The sequence below is a fragment of the Oryx dammah genome, unplaced genomic scaffold, assembly GCF_014754425.2.
Source record: "Oryx dammah isolate SB20612 unplaced genomic scaffold, SCBI_Odam_1.1 HiC_scaffold_21, whole genome shotgun sequence".
NCBI lineage: Eukaryota > Metazoa > Chordata > Mammalia > Artiodactyla > Bovidae > Oryx > Oryx dammah.
This window is the reverse complement of record NW_024070205.1, coordinates 78,192,447-78,214,087: the sequence shown is the minus strand read 5'-3', so window position 1 is coordinate 78,214,087 and position 21,641 is coordinate 78,192,447.

The window sequence follows — 21,641 nt, the reverse complement described above, 5'->3', positions numbered from 1 at the left end:
ACTTAATTTTTCTTTTTTTATCTGGAGGGAACAAACTGATATCTTTTGTGTTTCAAATTTACATATCCCTTGATGGCTATTTTTAAAGATATTTTTTGGCCATTCAGATTTATTTGTGAAGTTCCTCTTCAGGTATTTTGCCCATGTTTCTATTGGATTGTTTGTCATTTTCTTATTTATTATAGAGGTTCCTTATATATTATCAATAGGAGTGCTTTATCGGATATAAATATTACAAATCTCTTCCCATTCCAGTTTGCCTTTTCACTCTCTTAAGATGTCTTTCCACCTCTTTTGCTTTAGAGCTAATGCTTTTAGTTCCTATTAAAGAAATATTGCCTACTTCAAGGTCATTAAGGTACTCATATTTTCTTCCAGAAATTTTCTTGTTTTATCTTTACATTAGTTCTCTTTTTCTGGAACTGAGTTTTGTATGTAATGGGAAACTGTTGGTTACCTCAATGGTGAAAGCTGTCCAGGTCTTCTGTGAAACAGATCTCAGGAGACCTGTGGCTGTCTGTGCCAAGAAACACTACAGGGTCCTCTGCTGTGAAAGTTGTGGGGAGCCCATAGTTGTCGTGGGAGCTATTGAGGTCCTTAGTGGCAAAGTCTTCCAGAGATCTCCATGGAGAGGGCCACAGGGAACTGTGATGATATTGATACTGACAGCTCCTTCGCTCCTTCTTCATCCCTATCCATCTCTAGACATCTCAGCTAAGCCAGTCTCCCTAATAGTCTTCCTGTGGTGGTTCTTTGTTTTCTGTTCCACTATGTTGCTGAAGTTCTAAACTCTTGGGCATATCAGAGCTATTTTTTGTTTGTAGATAGCCATCTGTTGTTTGTTGGCAGAAAAGTGCTCCTACCTCTTACTCTACCATCTTGCTAATGTCACTCCAAGGCTATTTTTGCTGTTTATAAAATGCTACATGTGGTTGTTTTCCACACTTGAAAACATTATTCCATTGTCTCCTGGCTTCATTGTTTCTGTTGAAAAGTTCACTAATTGCAACAAAGTTTGTTTTTACCATGCCTCCTTTTGTAACAGGAGGTAAAGGGGCAGGGCACAACTTTTCAAAGAATGATGTAGCCCTCCGACACAACATAAACCAATTAGAATCAAATGAGACCAAGGTGGCAGACAAGACAAGAGCTTGATCTTCAATCAGCAAGTGAAATGACACACCCAGAGGTGCAACGACAGTTTCAAAGCACTGTCAAAAGACCAAGGCGTGGATGGTGGCCCAAATCCTGGAAATCTCCACCCATTCCCCAAAATAGTTGGAATAATCCCTCCACTCATTAGCATGTGAAATTACCCAGTCTATAACAGCTAACTGTGCCACATCTGTGATGGCCCACACTCTGTCTGTGGAGTGTGCTTCTCTCTGAATCTGAATAAGTCCACTTCTCACCTATCGCTTTGTCTCTCACTGAATTCTTTCTGTGATGAGACATCAAGAACCTGAGCTTCATTAGGTTCTTAAACCAGGTACCATGGGTTTTGGCTCGGTTTGAGTCCCAGCCACATGGGTTTGAGTCCCAAACAAGATTTTGGCTGGGTTTGAGTCCCAGCCACATGGGTTCAAGTACCAAACAGGGTTTTGGCTGCATTCGAGTCCCAGCCACATGGGTTTGAGTCCCAAACTGGGTTTTGGCTGGGTTCGAGTCCCAGCACGTGGATTCAAGTCCCAATCTGAGGTAAATGATTTCACTGGTAAGGTATTCTCTTTGCCTTTGTTTTCTCTAGATTATTGCGATGTATTTAGATTTGGGGAAGAGGGTTGTTTTATGGATATTCCTCAGTCTGTGGCTTCATTTTGAAATACTCTATGATCTGGAATAATTCTATGTGAAGTATTTCTTCAAGTACTAAATCTGTCTTATTCTTCTCCCTCTCCTCTGGCACTACAATTATGTGTACGTTGGGATTTTAACTATGTACTATATGTCTCACACATTTCCCACCCTTTTAGGGGGCATGTGGGGCTTCTAAGGTGATGCTAGTGGTAAGGAATCTGCCTGCCAGTGCAGGAGACGCTGGTTCAATCCCTGTGTTGGGAAGATCCCCTGGAGTAGGAAATGGCAACCTGCTCCAGTATTCTTGCCTGCAAAATTCCATACTCTGCACTGAGTTCACAGTCGTTGGAGAAGGAAATGGCCACCCACTCCACTAGTCTTGCTTGGAAAATTCCATGGACAGAGGAGCCTGGCAGGCTACCGTCCATGGGGTTGCAGAGTTGGACATGACTGAGCACACAGGACGGAGGGGTACATATTTTAACCTGAATCTTTTCTATTGTTTCCTTTTTCCAATTTACCAATACTCTGCTTTGTCTAATCTACTGTTAAACTCATCAAATGAATTCTTAATTTATGCTATTGTATTTTTAAGTCCTAGGAATTCCATTCAATTCCAATTATTTTAAAATACATTAATCATTGTTATTTTAAAGTGTGTATCTGGTAAATTAAAAAAATCTGAATCACCTATGGTTCTGGGGTTTCCTTTTGTGGGGAGGAGCCTTTTTTCTTGGCTTTTAATCTTTCTTTTGTTGTTAATTTTCAATTACTTGCTGGATTATTTTTTCTCAAAAATTTTAGGAGCTCTTGATGGTAACTTCCTCCACATAAGGCTTTAATTGTCTTGTGGTAGGCAGATAGGTTATGAGCAGAATAACTTGGTCCAATTGAGACTTACCTGTTTCTATGTTATCCTTATTTCTAGAATATCTGGTGGCTAAACTGGGCCCCTGAACTCTAATTTTGTCTCTCCTAATCCATAAACATTGCCAAAATTTCTACTTGTTTTCTTTTATTTTCACTTTTTAAACTTTTCATTTTGTATTGGGATATAGCTGATTAACAATGTTGCAATAGTTTCAGGTGAATAGCAAAGGGACTCAGCCATACATATATATGTGTATCCATTCTTCCCCAAATTCCCCTCCCATCCAGGCTGCCACTTAACATTGATCAGAGTTCCACGTCATCTACTTTCTTTCTTGAAGCATTGCCTCACACGTGCAAAATTTAAACAAAGGTCTTCATTGGAGATTGGCTTTAGAATGTTGCACTTATCAGAGCATGTTTCCCTTTCCTTTGGATCTTGGCCCATTGAGTCCTTGTTACCAGCTTTGTGCCTTCAAATACTTTTACCCAGGATTTAAAATTCTCAGTGTGAGGAGTAATCTGATGCCAATTATTTTTTTCACAAGTAGAAATAGAAGTACCTCTTAGATTAAAAACTCGATGAGAGCAAGAACCTTATCTATCTTGTTCATCACTGTACCCTAGTTTCTAGAGCAGTGACTGGAATATGTATGTGTGTGTGTATGTGTTAGTCACTCAGTTGTGTCTGACTCTTTGAAACCCTCATATAGCCCACCAGGCTCCTCTGTCCATGGGATTCTCCAGGCAAGAATACTGGACTGGGTTACCATGCTCTCCTCCAGGTGTCATCTCAACCCAGGTCTCTGGCATTGCAGGTATATTCTTTACCAGCTGAGCTACCAGGGAAGCCCAACTGGAACATAGTAGGTGCTTAATAAAATGGATGGCCCAGTCCTTGGCTTCTATAGCAGTTATCTGATTTGTCCCATACATTTCTAGTACACTTTAAAACCCAGCTGGATGCTGCACCATCCATGCTGAACCATGATGGCATCTCTTGTAATTTTGATGGGAATTGCATTGCAATTATAGGTTAATTTTGGGGAGAAATTGATATTTTTATAATTTTAAGAACTGACATTTTTATAATTTTGTGTATTCTAAATGGTAAATAGAATGTCTCTCTCCATTTATTTTATTCATCAAGAAAGGCAACATAATACAAGATTCCATAGCCAAGTTGCTTTGGTTCAAATCTCTGCTCTGTCACTCAGTAGATTTCCAACTTTGTGTGTGATAGTTTCTAGTTTCCTTAACTGTAACTGCGATTATTTTAATAATCAAATTACCTTTCTCAGAAATGGTTATGAGGATTTATCAGGTTAACAACTATAAAACTTTAGAATTACATAAAATGTAGTGGCTTCTGCATAAGTATTTGTTAAATGAAATAATATTCCTTTAATGTTTTATAATAAAGTTTTAAATATTTCTTCATAAAAATCTTTCAATCTTTTGTTAGATTTATTCCTAGTTACTTTATATTTTTATGTTATTTCAAATGACTGTAGCTTTAGTTTTAAAAGGAACTAAAGAGCCTCTTGATGAGAGTGAAAGAGGAGAGTGAAAAAGCTGGCTTAAAACTCAACAGTCAAAAAACTAAGATCGTGGCATCCAGTCCCATCAGTTCAGTTCAGTTCGGTTGCTCAATTGTGTCCGACTCTTTGTGACCCCATGGACTGCAGTACACCAGGTCTCCCTGTCCATCACCAACTCCCAGAGTTTACTCAAAGTAATGTCCACTGAGTCGGTGATGCCATCCAACCATCTCACCCTCTGTCATCTCCTTCTCCTCCCACCTTCAGTCTTTCCCAGCATCAGGATCTTTTCCAGTGAGTCAGTTCTTTGCATCAGGTGGCCAAAGTATTGGAGTTTAAGCCTCAGCATCAGTCCTTCCAATGAATATTTAAGACTGATCTCCTTTAGGATGGACTGGTTGGATCTCCTTGCAGTCCAAGGGATTCTCAAGAGTTGTCTCCATCACCACAGTTCAAAAGCATCAATTCTTCAGCACTCTGCTTTCTTTGGCTTCCCTGGTGGCTCAGAGGTTAAAGCATCTGCTTCCAGTGTGGGAGACCAAGGTTTGATCCCTGGGTCGGGAAGATCCCCTGGAGAAGGAAATGGTAACCCACTCCAGTACTCTTGCCTGGAGAATCCCATGGATGGAGAAGCCTGGTAGGCTACAGTCCATGCGGTTGCAAAAAGTCGGACACAACTGAGCGACTGCTTTCTTTATAGTCCAACTCTCACATCCATACATGACTACTGGAAAAACCATAGCTTTGACTAGATGGACCTTTGTTGGCAAAGTAATGTCTATGCTTTTTAATATGCTGCCTAGGTTGGTCATAACTTTTCTTCCAAGGAGTAAGCGTCTTTTAATTTCATGGCTGCAGTCACCATCCACAGTGATTTTTGCAGCCCAAAAATATAAAGTCTGCTACTGTTTCCACTGTTTCCCCATCTATTTGCCATGAAGTGATGGAACCAGATGCCGTGATCTTAATTTTCTGAATGTTGAGTTTTAAGCCAGCTTTTTCACTCTCTTCTTTCATTTTCATCAAGAAGCTCTTTAGTTCTTCTTCACTTTCTACCATAAGGGTGGTGTCATCTACATATCTGAGGTTATTGATAGTTCTCCTGGCAATCTTGATTCCACCTTGTGTTTCATCCAGCCCAGTGTTTCTCATGATGTACACTGTATAGAAGTTAAATAAGCAGGGTGGCAATATACAGCCTTAATATATTCCTTTCCCTGTTTGGAACCAGTGTGTTCTATGCCCAGTTCTAACTGTTGCTTCCTGACCTGCATACAGGTTTCTCAAGAGGCAGGTCAGGTGGTCTGGTATTCCCATCTCTTTAAGAATTTTCCATAGTTTGCTGTGATCCACACAGTTAAAGGCTTTGGCATAGTCAATAAAGCAGAAATAGATGTTTTTCTGAAACTTTTTCCTTACTTCATGGCAAATAGATGGGGAAAGAATGGCAACAGTGACAGGTTTTATTTTCTTGGGCTCCAAAATCACTGTGGACAGTGACTGCAGCCATAAAATTAAAAGAAATTTGCTCCTTGGAAGAAAAGCTATGACAAGCCTAGACAGAGTGTTAAAAAGCAGAGACATCACTTTGTTGACAACAGTCCGTAAAGTCGAAGCTTGGTTTTTCCAGTATTCATTAAGTTGGACTATAAAGAAGGCTGAGTGCTGAAGAATTGATGCTTTTGAATTGCAGTACTGGAGAAGACTCTTGAGAGTCCCTTGGACAGCAAGGAGATCAAACCAGTGAATCCTAAAGGAAATCAACCCTGAATATTCATTGGAATGACTGATGCTAAAGCTGAAGCTCCAATACTTTGGCCACCTGATGCAAAGAGCTGATTCATTGGAAAATATCCTGATGCTGGGAAAGATGAGGGCAGGAGGTTACAGAAGATGAGATGGCTGAATGGCATCACTGACTCAATGGATATAAGTTTAAGCAAGCTCCAGGAGATAGTGAAGGACAGGGAAGCCTGGCATTCTGCAATTAATGGGGTCACAAAGAGTTGAAAATGACTTATTGACTGAAGAACAAGTTTTAAAGATTAGATTCTTCATCCATTTTTGTTGGTTCATGAAAATAAAGTTGATTAAGTGAAAGTGGAGAGTGAAAAAGTTGGCTTAAAGCTCAACATTCAGAAAACGAAGATCATGGCATCCGGTCCCATCACTTCATGGCAAATAGATAGAGAAACAGTGGAAACAGTGTCAGACTTTATTTTGGGCGGGGGGGGCCGCTCCAAAATCACTGCAGATGGTGACTGCAGCCAGGAAATTAAAAGATGCTTACTCCTTGGAAGAAAAGTTATCGCCAACCTAGATAGCATATTGAAAAGCACAGACATTACTTTGCCAACAAAGTTCCGTCTAGTCAAGGCTATGGTTTTTCCTGTGGTCATGTATGGATGTGAGAGTTGGACTGTGAAGAAAGCTGAGCGCCGAAGAATTGATACTTTTGAGCTGTGGTGTGGGAGAAGACTCTTGAGAGTCCCTTGGACTGCAAGGAGATCCAACCAGTCCATTCTGAAGGAGATCAGCCCTGGGTGTTCTTTGGAAGGACTGATTGTAAAGCTGAAACTCCAGCACTTTGGCCACCTCATGCGAAGAGTTGACTCATTGGAAAAGACTCTGATGCTGGGAGGGATTGGGGGCAGGAGGAGAAGGGGATGACAGAGGATGAGACGGCTGGATGGCACCACTGGCTCGATGGACGTGAGTCTGAGTGAACTCCGGGAGTTGGTGATGGACAGGGAGGCCTGGCGTGCTGCAATTCATGGGGTCGCAAAGAGTTGGACATGACTGAGTGACTGAACTGACTGACTGACTGAAGTGAAATTTATTTTTGTATATTGAATTTTTTTGTCCAGTAGCCTCGCAGAATTCTTGTATTTATGCTAATCATTTGTCTATGGATTTCTTAGGATTTGCTGATGATTTTAGGATTTGCTAGAATTAGATGATCTTATCACCTGTGAAAAAAAGCAATTTTGGTTCCTCTTTACCAATTCTTATAACTTTCATCTCTCTTCCTTTTTGCTTAAACTTCCAGGTCAGTATGGTGATCATGTACATTCTCTCCTTGGTCTTAGTCTTGTAGAGAAGATTTCAAGTATTCACCAAAAAGTAAAATGTTCACTGTGAATTATAAAAAGTTATCTTTTATCAGTTACTTTCTGCTTATTGCTTCTAGTTTGCTGAGAGTTTTTGTCATGAATGGAGAGTCAATAAAATTTTTTTCTCAGTGACAAGGTTTTTCTCCTTTAATTTGTTAGTGTGGTGAATTACATTACTTAAAAAATTATAAGGCGACTTTTATTCCTAGAGTAAACCTATCTCATTCGAGATTTAGTACATTTTTATACTTTGCTGTATCTGGTGGCTAATATTTTGTTTAGATATTGCATGTATATGCATAAATAGAATGGCTTAAAACTCTGTTCTCATGTTTTTTTAAAATCTAGTTTTGATATCGAGATTATTCTAGGTTCATAGAGTGAGTTCACAATTTATCATTGTTTTTATTTCTGGAAGAGTTTTTGTAAGATTAGAATTACTCATTTCTTGAGTTTTCCTTAGAAGTATTAACTCAATATCTTTACTGGTTAAAGGACAATTCAGATTTTTTTTCTTTTTGTATTAGTTTTAGGAAGTTTTTTTAAGGAATTTTTCCATTTCACTTAAATTTTCAAACATGTGATACTAAATTTTTCTCAATATCATCTTCTTTTTTTGCCACTTTATTTATTTTAATTTATTTATTTTTTATGGAAAGATAATTGCTTTACAGAATTTTGTTCTTTTCTGTCAAGCATCAACAAGAATCAGCCTTAGGTACACCCATGTCCCCTCCCTTGCAAACCTCATCCCCATCTCCCTTCCCATTTCACCCTTCTAGATTGTCACAGATTCCCTGTTTGAGTTCCCTGAGTTATACAGCAAGTTCCCATTGGCTATCTATTTTACACATGTTATTGTAAATTTCAATATTACTCTCTCCATACATCTCACTCTCTCTCTCCTCCTCTCTCCCTGTTTCCACAGGTCTGTTCTCTATGTCTGTTTCTCCATTGCTGCCCTGCAAACAAATTCATCAGTACCATCTTTCTAGATTCTATATATATGTGTTCATTTATGATATTCATATTTCTCTTTGTGACTTACTTCACTCTGTATAATAAGCTCTAGGTTCGTCCTCCTCAGAACTAACTCAAATAGGTTCCCTTTTATGGCTGATTAATATTCCATTGTATATATGTACCACAACTTCTTAATCCTTTCATATGTTGATGGATATCTAGGTTGCTTCCATGTTCCAGCTGTTGTAAATAGCACCTCAATGACCACTGGGGTGCATGTGTTTTTTTCAATTTTGGTTTCCTCTGGGTATATGCCTAGGAGTGGGATTGCTCAGTCATATAGTGGTTTTATTCCTAGTTATTTAAGTAATCTCCATACCATCTTCCATTGTGGCTGTATCAATTTACATTCCCACCGGCAATGCAAAGAGGGTTCCCTTTTCTCCACACGCTCTCCAGCATTTATTGTTTGTAGATTTTTAGATGATGGCCATTCTGACTGTTATGAGATGGTATTTCATTGAGAAATGAGAAATGTTGAGCATCTTTTCATGTGTTTGTTAGCCATCTGTATGTCTTCTTTGGAGAAATGTCTGTTTAGGTCTTTTCTCCACTTTTTTGTTGGGTTGTTCATTTTTCTGGTATTGACTTGTATGAGCTGCTTGTATATTTTGGAAATTAATTCTTTTTCAGTTGTTTAATTTGCTATTATTTTCTCCCACTCTGAGGGTTGTCTTTCCACCTTGTTTATATTTTACTTTTGTGTGCAAAAGCTTTTAAGTTTAATTAGGTCTCACTTGTTTATTTTTGTTTTTATTTCCATTACTCTAGGAGGTGGGTCATAGAGCATCTTGCTTTGATTTATGTCATTGAGTGTTCTGCCTATGTTTTCCTCAAAGAGTTTTATAGTTTCTGGTCTTACATTTAGATCTTTAATCGATTTTGAGTTTATCTTTGTGTATGGTATTAGGAAGTATTCTAATTTCATTCTTTTACATGTAGCTATCCAGTTTTCCCAGCACCACTTGTTGGAGAAGCTGTCTTTGCCCCATTGTATATTTTTGCCTCCTTTGTCAAAAATAAGTGCTTGGGTTTGTCTCTGGGCTCTCTCTTGTTCCATTGGTCTATATTTCTGTTTTTGTGCCAGCAACATACTGTCTTGATGACTGTAGGTTTGTAGTATAGTCTGAAGTCATGAAAGTTGATTCCTCCAGCTGCATTCTTCTTTCTCAAAACCACTTTGACTATTTGGGGTCTTTTGTGTTTCCATATGAACTGTGAAATTTTTTGTTCTAGTTTTGTGAAAAGTTCAATTGGTAATTTGATAGGGATCACATTGAATCTGTAGACTGCATTTGATAGTATAGTCATTTTCACAGTATTGGTTCCTCCTACCCAGGAACATGGACTATCTCTCCATCCATTTATCTCATCTTTGATTTCTTTCATCAGCATCCTATAATTTTCTGTATACATTTTTTGTCACCTTGGGTAAGTTTATTCCTAGATATTTTATTCTTTTTGTTACAATGGTGAAAGGGATCGATTCCTTAATTTCTCTTTCTGACTTTTTCATTGTTAGTATATACAAATGCAAGTGATTTCTGTCTGTTGACCTTGTATCCCATGACTTTCCTCAGTTCACTAATTAGTTCTGGAAATTATCAAGTAGTTTCTTTTGGTTTTTCTATGTATAGTAGCATGTTATCTGCAAACAGTGAGAGTTTTAGTGCTTCTTTTCCCATCTGTATTCCTTTTATTTCTTTTTTTCTCTGATAGCCATAGCTAGGACTTTCAAAATTATGTTCAATAATAGTGGTAAGAGTGGACACCTTTGTCTTGTTCCTGATCTTAGAGGGAATACTTTCAGATTTTCACCATTGAGAATAATGTTTGTTGTGGGCTTATCATATATGGACTTTACAATGTTGAGGTAGACTCCTTCTAAGCCCATTTTTAAAGTGTTTTTTTTTTTTTATCATAAATTGGTGCTGAATTTTGTCAGAGGCTTTTTCTGCATCTACTGAGATGATCATATATTTTTATCTTTCAATTGTTAATATGGTGTATCACATTGATTGATTTTTATATATTGAAGAATCCTTGTATCCCTGGAATAAGCCCTACTTGATCAAGGTGTATGAACTTTTTAATGTGTTATTGAATTCCAGTTGAGCTATTTCAAAGCCTGAAAGATGATGCTGTGAAAGTGCTTCACTCAATATTCCAGCAAATTTGGAAAACTCAGCAGTAGCCAAACGACTGGAAAATGTCAGTTTTCATTCCAATCCCAAAGAAAGGCAATGCCAGAGAGTGCTCAAACTACCACACAATTGCACTCATCTCACATGCTAGTAAAAGTAATGCTCAAAATTCTCCAAGCCAGGCTTCAGTAATATGTGAACCATGAACTTCCAGATGTTCAAGCTGGTTTTAGAAAAGGCAGAGGAACCAGAGATCAAATAGCCAGCATCCACTGGATCATCGAAAAAGCAAGAGAGTTCCAGAAAAACATCTATTTCTGCTTTATTAACTATGCCAAAACCTTTGACTGTGTGGGTCACAATAAACTGTGGAAAATTCTGAAAGAGATGGGAATACCAGACCACCTGACCTGCCTCTTGAGAAATCTGTATACAGGTCAGGAAGCAACAGTTAGAACTGGACATGGAACAACAGACTGGTTCCAAATAGGAATAGGAGTACGTCAAGGCTGTATATTGTCACCCTGCTTATTTAACTTATATGCAGAGTACATCATGAGAAATGCAAAGCTGGAAGAAACACAAGATGGAATCAAGATTGCCAGGAGAACTATAAATAACCTCAGATATGCAGAGGACACCAGCCTTATGGCAGAAAGTGAAGAGGAACTCAAAAGCCTCTTGATGAAAGTGAAAGAGGAGAGTGAAAAAGTTGGCTTAAACCTCAACATTTAGAAAACTAAGATCATGGCATCCAGTCCCATCACGTCATGGGAAATAGATGGGGAAACAGTGGGAAAAGTGTCAGACTTTATTTTTGAGGGCTCCAAAATCACTGTGGATTGTGACTGCAGCCATGAAATTAAAAGATGCTTACTCCTTGGGAGGAAAGTTATGACCAACTTAGACAGCATATTAAAAAGAAGAGACATTACTCTGCCAACAAAGGTCCGTCTAGTCAAGGCTATGGTTTTACCAGTGGTCATGTATGGATGTGAGAGTTGGACTGTGAAGAAAGCTGAGTGCCGAAGAATTGATGCTTTTGAACTGTGGCACTGGAGAAGACTCTTGAGAGTCCCTTGGACTGCAAGGAGATCCAACCAGTCCATTCTGAAGGAGATTAGCCCTGGGATTTCTTTGGAAGGACTGATGCTAAAGCTGAAATTCCAGTACTTTGGCCACCTCATGCGAAGAGTTGACTCATTGGAAAAGACTCTGATGCTGGGAGGGATTGGGGGCAGGAGGAGAAGGGGACGACAGAGGATGAGATGGCTTGATGACATCACCGACTCAATGGACATGAGTTTGGGTGAACTCTGGGAATTGGTGATGGACAGGCAGACCTGGCATGCTGCGATTCATGGAGTTGCAAAGTGTTGGACTTAGCAGCAGCAGCAGCAGCAAAGAGTCGGACACGACTGAGCGACTGGACTGAAACTGAATTCTGTTTACTAGAATTTTCTTGAGGATTTTTGAATCTATGTTCATCAGTGATATTGTCCCATATTTTCTTTTCTTGTGTTGTCTTTGCCTGATTTTCATGTCAGGGTGATTGTGGCCTTGTAGAATGAGTTTGGAAATGTTCCTTCCTCTGCAATTTTTTTTGGAAGAGTTTCAGAAAAATAGGCATTAGCTCTTCTCTAAATGTTTGGTAGAATTTCCCTGTGAAGTCATCTGGCCCTGGGCTTTTGTTTTTTGGGGGAGATTTTTGATCACAGTTTCAGTTTCAGTATTTGTAATTGGCTTGTTTATGATTTTTTTTCTTCATGGTTCAGTCTTGGGAGGTTGATCTTTTCTCAGAACCTGTCCATTTCCTCTAGGTTGTCCATTTTGTTAGAACATAGTTGCTCATAATAGTTTCTTATGATCCTTTGTGTTTCTTGTCTGCTGTAACATCTTCTTTTTCATTTCTAATTTTGTTGATTTTATTTTTCTTCCTTTTTTTCTTGATGAGTCTGGCTAGTGGTTAGTTAATTTTATCTTCTCAAAGAATCAGCTTTTAATTTTATTAATAATGCTATTGTTTTCCTCATTTCTTTTTCATTCATTTCTGCTCTGATCTTTATGATTTCTTTCCTTCTGCTGACTTTTGATTTTTTTATTGTTGTTCTTCTTTTTAAAACTGCTTTAGATGCAGAGTTAGGTTGTCAGCTTGATGCTTTTCTTGTTTCTTGATATAGGATTGTATTGTTATAAACTTCCCTCCCAGAACTGCTTTTGCTGAATCCCATAGGTTTTGGGTCATCATGTTTTCACTGTCAATTGTTTCTAGAAATCTTTTGATTTCCTTTCTTATTTCTTCAGTAACCTCTTCATTATTTCCTAATGTATTGTTTAATCACCATGAGGTTGTGTTTTTTGCAGTCTCTTTCCTTTAGCTGATATCTAGTCTCATAGTGTTGTAGTCAGAGAAGATACTTAATACAATTTAAATTTCTTAAATTTACTGAGGCTTGATGTGGCCCAAGATGTGGTCTATCCTAGAGAATCTACCATGTGCACTTGAGAAGAAGTGTATTCTACATTTGGATGGAAAGTCCTGAAGATATCAATTAGGTCCATTTGGTCTCATGTTTCATTTAAGTTTTCTGTTTCCTTATTGAGTCTCTGTTTTGATGATTTGTCCATTGGTGTAAGTGGGGTGTTAAAGTCCACTATTATTATTGTGATTCTGTGGATTTCCCCTCTTATGCCTGTTAGTGTTTGCCTTATATACTGAGGTGCTCCAATGTTGGGTGCATAAATATTTAAAATTGTTATGTCTTCTTGGATTGATGCTTTGATCAGTATGTAGTGTCCTTCTTTGTCTCTTATAATATTCTTTATTTCAAAGTATATTTTGTCTGAAATAGGATTGCCATTCCAGCTTTCTTTTGGTTTCCGTTTGCACAAAATATCTTTTTCCATCGTTTTACTTTCAATCTCTATGTGTCTGTAGATCTGAATTGGGTCTCTTTTAGGCAGCATGTATGTGGGTCTTGTTTTTGTGTCCATTCAATCAGTCTTTTAGTTGGTACATTTTATCCATTTAAATTTAAGGTAATTATTAATAATGTTCTTATTGGCATTTTCTTAATTGTTTTGGGTTTGTGTTTTAGGTCTTTCGTTTCTCTTGTGTTTACTGGCTATCTAATTCCTTTTAGTATTTGTTGTAAGACTGGTTTGATGGCACTAAATTATCTTAACTTCTGCTTGTCTGTGAAGTTTTTTTATTTTTCCATCAATTTTGAATGAGATCTTTGCTGGGTATACTAATCTTGGCTGTAGATTTTTTGTTTGTTTGTTTCAGTATTTTAACTATATCCTGCCATTCCTTTCTGACCTGCAGAGTTTCTGCTGAACGATCCTCTGTCAATTGTATGGATTTTCCCTTGTATGTTGCTTGTTGCTTTTCCCTTGGTTTGCTGGCTTTCTTTGTTAGCTTGATTAGCATCTGTCTCGTGTTTCTCCTTGGGTTTATCCTGTAAGGGACTCTCTGCATTTCTTGAAATTGATTGACTATTTCCTTTCCTATGTTGGAAATTTTTCAATTATAATTTCTTCAAAAATTTTCTCAGTGCCTTTCTTCTTTTTTTTTTTTTTTTTCCTTCTTCCTCTGGGATCCCTATAACTCAAATGTTGGTGCATTTAATATTGCCCCCAAAGTCTCTGAGGCTGTCCTCAATTCTTTTCATTCTTTTTCCTTTAATCTGCTCTTCAGCAGTTATTTCTACCATTTTATCTTCCTGCTCATTTATGTGTTGTTCTGCCTCAGTTATGCTGCTACTTGTTCCTTCTAGAGTACTTTTAATTTCAGTAATTATGATATTCATCTGTTTGCTTTTTCTATATATCTTCTATGTCCATGGTGATTGTATTAACTGTGTTAATTGTTTCTTGCATTATCTCCATCTTATTTTCAAGTCTTCAGAACGTCTTTACTACCATTATCTGAATTCTGTTTCAGATATATGGCTTATTTCCTCTCCGTATTTATTTGGTCTTGTGAGTTTATACCTTGTTCTTTCATTTGTGCTGTATTCTCTGTATTTTAATTTTTTTTCCTACTTTGCTCTGCTGGAGGTCCTCTTTACCCAAACTTTAGGGTTGTAGTCCTTATTCCTTTTGTTTTTGCCCTCAGAAGGAAAGGTTGCTTGAGTAGTTTGTGTTTATTTCTTGTTAGGGATGACTTGTGCCTGTGTACTAGTGGGAGGAGATCAAGCAAGTAATCACAAAAATAAGTAGACATATACCCACACTTCCACACACACAGTTATGACCAAAGTATAGAGTACAGGAAATTGACTTGGTGAACAAGGGAAACCAAAGGTAATATTGACCAATTAAAAACAGAGCTAACTAATGCTCAGTCTGGAAAACTGAGCCTCAGCAGATTGCCAACTGGGGAATATAAAAAAGAGAGCACAATAATTTAACTTACATGGTGAAAAAAGAAAGTGTGAAGGGAAAAGAAGGAAGGAAAAAAGAGGAAGAGAAAAAGTAGGAGAAGGGAGAGAAAATAGAAAAGGAAGGGGTGGAAGAAAGGAAAAACTAGACAAGCAAGGATAAATGGACATATGTGAAAAAGATTTGTATACATTCAGGAATAACTACTAAGAAACAGAGTCAAATATATCAAAAGCAAAATTAGAAAAATTTAAAAAAGGTGAAAAAAATCTTTAAAAGAGAGTATTTTTAAAACAAGAAAAACAAAAATGAAAACTCCACAATACCACAAAAGGATAATGTGAACATAGAAATATGTATGATTTATAAGAAAAAAAAAAATGTTCTCAAGGTCATACTCCTTCTTGGTGTGGAGTCTTCTCCCGTCGATGGGGTTGGATAGTGTCCTGTGATAATTTCCTGGTTGGGGGAACTTGTGCCTGTGTTCTGGTTGATGGAACTGGATCTCGTTTCTCTGAAGGGCAGTGTTGTGTCCAGTAGTAGGACACAGTGTCCTGTCATAGGACAAGACACTGCCTCTCAGACGGACAAGATCCAGCTCCATCAACGAAAAAAGGCACAAATTCCCCCAACCAGAATATCACAGGGGTGTCTATGGGTTCACCATGTCTTTGGGCAGTCCTTCTGGCTTTGGCAGTGTTCAGTTCAGTTTAGTTGCTCAGTCATGTCTGACTTTTTGTGACCCCATGAACTGCAGCAAGCCAGGCCTCCCTGTCCATCATTAACTTCCCGAGTTTACCTAAACTCATGTCCATTGAGTTGGTGATGCCATCCAATCAACTCATCTCTGTCGTCCCCTTTTCCTCCTGCCCTCAATCTTTCCCAAAGTCAGGGTCTTTTCAAATGAGTCAGCTCTTCACATCAGGTGGCCAAAGTATTGATGTTTCAGCTTCAACATCAGTCCTTCCAATGAATACTCAGGACTGATCTCCTTTAGGATGAACTTGTTGGATCTCCTTGCAGTCCAAGAGACTCTCAAGAGTCTTCTCCAACACCACAGTTCAAAAGCATCAATTCTTCAGTGCTCAGCTTTCTTTATAGTCCAACTCTCACATCCATACATGACCACTGGAAAAACCATAGCTTGACTAGATGGACCTTTGTTGGCAAAGTAATCTCTCTGCTTTTGAATATGCTATCTAGGTTGGTCATAATTTTCCTTCCAAGGGGTAAGCGTCTTTTAATTTCATGGCTGCAGTCACCATCCACAGTGATTTTGGAGCCCCTCCCCCCCCAAAAAAATAAAGTCTACCACTGTTTTCCCATCTATTTGCCATGAACTGATGGGACTATATACCATGATCTTCGTTTTCTGAATGTTGAGCTTTAAGCCAACTTTTTCACTCTCCTCTTTCACTTTGATCAAGAGTCTCTTTAGTTCTTCTTCATTTTCTGCCATAAGGCTGGTGTCATCTGCATATCTGAGGTTATTGATAGTTCTCCTGGCAATCTTGATTCCAGCTTGTGCTTCATCCACCCCAGCATTTCTCTGTACTCTGCATATAAGCTAAATAAGCAGGGTGACAATATACAGCCTTAATGTACTCCTTTCTCTATGTGGAACCAATCTGTTGTTCCATGTCCAGTTCTAACTGTTGCTTCCTGACCTGCATATAGGTTTCTCAAGAGGCAGGTCAGGTGCTCTGGTATTCCCATCTCTTTCAGAATTTTCCACAGTTTATTGTGATCCACACAGTCAAAAGCTTTGGCATAGTCAATAAAGCAGAAATAGATGTTTTTTTCTGGAACTCTCTTGCTTTTTTGATGGTCCAGCAGATGTTGGCAATTGGGTCGCTGGTTCCCCTGCCTTTTCTTTTTCTTTTTTTTCCCCTGCCTTTTCTAAAACCAGCTTGAACATCTGGAAGCTCATGGTTCATGTATTGCTGAAGCCTGGCTTGGAGAATTTTGAGCATTACTTTACTAGTGTGTGAGATGAGTGCAATTATGCGATAGTTTGAACGTTCTTTGGCATTGCCTTTCTTTGGGATTGGAATGAAAGCTGACCTTTTCCATTCCTGTGGCCATTGCTAAGTTTTCCAAATTTGCTGGCATATTGAGTGCAGCACTTTCACAGCATCATCTTTCAGAATTTGAAATAGCTCAAATGCAATTCCATCACCTCCACTAGCTTTGTTCATAGTGATGCTTCCTAAGGCCCACTTGACTTCACATTCCAGGATGTCTGGCTCTAGGTGAGTGATCATACCATCATGATTAACTGGGTCATCAAGCCCTTTTTTGTACAGTTATTCTGTGTATTCTTGGAACTTTTTCTTAATATCTTCTGCTCTGTCGGATCCATACCATTTCTGTCCTTTATTGAGCCCATCGTTGCATGAAATGTTCCCTAGGTATCTCTAATTTTCTTGAAGAGATCTCTAGTCTTTCCCATTCTATTGTTTTCCTGTATTTATTTGCATTGATTGCTGAGGAAGGCTTTCTTATCTCTCCTTGCTATTCTTTGGAACTCTGCATTCAGATGCTTATATCTTTCCTTTTCCCTTTTGCTTTTTGCTTCTCTTCTTTTCACAGCTATTTGTAAGGCCTCCTCAGACAGCCATTTTGCTTTTTTGCATTTCTTTTTCTTGGCAATGGTCTTGATCCCTGTCTCCTATGCAATGTCATGATCCTCTGTCCATAGTTCATCAGGCACTCTGTCTATCATATCTAGTCCCTTAAGTCTATTTCTCACTTCCACTGTATAATCATAAGGGATTTGATTTAGGTCATACCTCAATGGTCTAGTGGGTTTCCCCACTTTCTTCAGCTTAAGTCTGAATTTGGCAATAAGTAGTTTATGATCTGAGCCACAGTCAGTTCCTGGTCATGTTTTTGCTGACTGTATAGAGGTTCTCCATTTCTGGCTGCAAAGAATATAATCAATCTGATTTTGGTGTTGGCCATCTGATGATGTCCATGTGTAGAGTCTTCTATTGTGTTCTTGGAAGAGGGTGTTTTCTATGACCAGTGCATTCTCTTGCCATAACTCTATTAGCCTTTGCCCTGCTTCATTCTGTACTCCAAGGCCAAATTTGCCTGTTTCTCCAGGTGTTACTTGACTTCCTACTTTTGATTCCAGTCCCCTATAATGAAAAGACATCTTTTTTGGGTGTTAGTTCTAAAAGGACAAGCTGGAATCAAGATTGCCGGGAGAAATATCAATCACCTCAGATATGCAGATGACACCACCCTTATGGCAGAAAGTGAAGAGGAACTCAAAAGCCTCTTGATGAAAGTGAAAGAGGAGAGTGAAAAAGTTGGCTTAAAGCTCAACATTCAGAAAACGAAGATCATGGCATCTGGTCCCATCACTTCATGGGAAGTGGATTGGGAAACAGTGGAAACAATGTCAGACTTTATTTTGGGGAGCTCCAAAATCACTGCAGATGTTTACTGCAGCCATGAAATTGAAAGATGCTTACTTCTTGGAAGAAAATTTATCACCAACCTATATAGTATATTGAAAAGCAAAGACATTACTTTGCCAACAAAGGTCCGTCTAGTCAAGGCTATGGTTTTTCCAGTGGTCATGTATGGATGTGAGAGTTGGACTGTGAAGAAAGCTGAGCACTGAAGAATTGATGCTTTTGAACTGTGGTGTTGGAGAAGACTCTTGAGAGTCCCTTGGACTGCAAGGAGATCCAACCGGTCCATTCTGAAGGAGATCAGCCCTGGGTGTTCTTTGGAAGGACTGATGCTAAAGCTGAAACTCCAGTACTTTGGCCACCTCATGCAAAGAGTTGACTCATTGGAAAAGACACTGATGCTGGGAGGGATTGGGGGCAAGAGGAGAAGGGGATGACAGAGGATGAGATAGCTGGATGGTACCACTGACTCGATGGACGTGAGTCTGAGTGAACTCCGGGGGTTGGTGATGGACAGGGAGGCCTGGCGTGCTGTGATTCATGGGGTCGCAAAGAGTCGGACACGACTGAGTGACTGAACTGAACTAGGGTCTTCATAGAACCGTTCAACTTCAGCTTCTTCAGCATTACTGGTCAGGGTATAGACTTGGATTACTGTGGTATTGAATGGTTTTCCTTGGAAACGAACAGAGATCATTCTGTCATTTTTGAGATTGCGTCCAAGTACTGCATTTCAGACTCTTTTGTTGACTATGATGGCTACTCCATTTCTTCTATGGGATTCCTGCCCACAGTAGTAGATATAATGGTCATCTGAGTTAAATTCACCTATTGCAGTCCATTTTAGTTCGCGGATTCCTAGAATGTCAACGTTCACTCTTGCCATCTCTTGTTTGACCACTTCCAATTTGCCTTGATTCATGGACCTAACATTCCAGGTTCCTATGCAATGCTGCTCTTTACATCACTGGACCTTGGCAGTGTTGGACACGTCTGTTTCTGCAGCCGCAGTCAAATGGCCCTCTCAGCATGTCTTCACTGCCACTAGCCCCTCACTTGTCCCTGGCATCTTTGCCAGTGTCTCTGTTCCCCGGTCCCACCCTGCACTGCAGGCCAAAGCTTGCTTGGTAGGGGCTTGTATGGATCCTTTCTCAGCTCCCTGACCCTACCCTCTGCATTATGGAGACTTGTGTGGGCTTCCGTCAGCCCCCTGAGCTCTCCCTCTATGTCCTGGGCTTATGTGCACATGTTTTGGCTCACCAGGCCATCCTGCTATGCCACGGGGCTTGTGCACATTTGTCTCAGCTCTCTGGGCCCGTCCTCTATGTCACAGGGTTTCTGTGCACTTGTTTTGGCTCACTGGCCCGCCTTCTATGTCACAGGGCTGTGTACACTTGTCTCAGCTCCCTGTGCTTGCTCTCTGCATCGCGGTGCTTGTGTGCACTTGTCTTGGCTATGCAGGCCTGCCCTCTACATCGCAGGACTTGTGTGCACTTGCTTCATCTCACCAGGCCCACCCTCTATGTTGTGGGGTTTCTTTTGGCTCCCTAGGCCCATCCTCTGTGCCACAAGGGTTTGGTGTACTGGAGAGGTTTGTATGCTGCACCTTGGCACGCTGGGCCTGTCCTCTCTGCTGTGGGCTTTCTGTAGGCTTCTCTTTGTTCCCCAAGCTCACTGTGTGGTCGAGGCCATGGTCCATGAGCTGTTTATGGGCTGAGAAGTACAGCTTTCTCTGTTTTCTGCCCTTTAAGTCTCTGCTTTGCCTGTCTTTCTGAGATTCCATGGCTCCCCCTTGAGCCTCCCTGTGAGGGAGCTTCCAGTGCATGGGAACTCTTCCTGCTTTACAGCTCCCTCCCTCCCTCAGGGCAAAAGCTCCCATCCAGAAATTCTCTGTCTTTTCCCTTTTTATGTCTCCATCCTCTCTCCTACCTCATTCCAGGGAGCTTAGCCTGCCCCCCACCCACCCCCGGAGGCCTCGGTTCTTCTACTGTCGTCTAGAGGTTGCTTTGTAGGAGTTGTTCTGTATCTTGATGAGTTTTTGATGTATTTGTGGGGAGGTTGGAGATCTCCCTGTCTTACTTCTCCACCATCTTCTTCCGCCTTCCCATTTCTAGTTTTTTAAGGACTCTCCATACTGTTCTCCATAGTGTTTGTATCTGTTTGCATTCCTACCAATAGTGTAAGAGGGTTCCCTATTTTCCACAGCCTCTCCAGCATTTATTGTGTGTAGACTTTTTGATGATGGCCATTCTGACTGGTGAGATGATGCCTCATTGTGGTTTTGATTTGCATTTCTCTAATAATGAGTGATATTGAGCATCTTTTCATGTGTTTATTAGCCATCTGTATGTCTTCTTTGGAGAAACATCTGTTTAGGTCTTCTGCCCACATTTTGATTGGGTTGTTTTCTTTTCTGGTATTGAGCTATATGAGTTGTTCATATATTTGAGAGATTAATTCTTTGTCAGTTGTTTCATTTGCTATTATTTTCTCCCATTCTGAGGTTTGTGTCTTCACCTAGCTTACAGTTCCCTTTATTGTGCTAAAGGTTTTATGTTTAATTATGTCCCATTTGTTTATTTTTGTTTTCCATTACTCTAGGAGGTAAATCATAGAGGATCTTGCAGTGATTTATGTCAGAGAGTGTGTTCTGCCTATGTTTTTCTCTAAGAGTTTTATAGTTTCTGGTCTTATATTTAAGTCTTTAATCCATTTTGACTTAATTTTTGTGTATGGTCTTAGAAAGTTTTCTAATTTCATTCTTTTACACATAGTTGACAATCAAACAGTCCTCTTCAGTCTAATAGACACTGAGTTCAAAAGGAGGTAATGAAAATACTGAGGAATTAAGAATGGCTATCGACAGAAATGCACATTACTGTAAAAAGGAGTGAGACACTACAAGGAAGAGGCAAGAAAAATTAGAAAGTTCATTTTCCAAGATTAAAGCTGAGCTAAAGGCAATGAATACTGGAAAGAATAATGCAGAAGAATGAAGTAGTCTGGAAGATAAAATAATGGAGATTAACTAGTCAGCAGGCAATGGCACCCCACTCCAGTACTCTTGCCTGGAAAATCCCATGGACGAAGCCTGGTGGGCTGCCGTCTATGGGGTCGCACAGAGTCGGACAAGACTGAGCGACTTCACTTTCACTTTTTACTTTCATGCATTGGAGAAGGAAATGGCAACCCACTGCATTGTTCTTGCCTGGAGAATTCCAGGGATGGGGGGGCCTGGTTGACTGCTTTCTATGGGGTTGCACAGAGTCGGACACGACTGAAGTGACTTAGCAACAGCAGCAGCAGCAGCATGGCAACCAGAAAGACAAATGAAGAAAAATG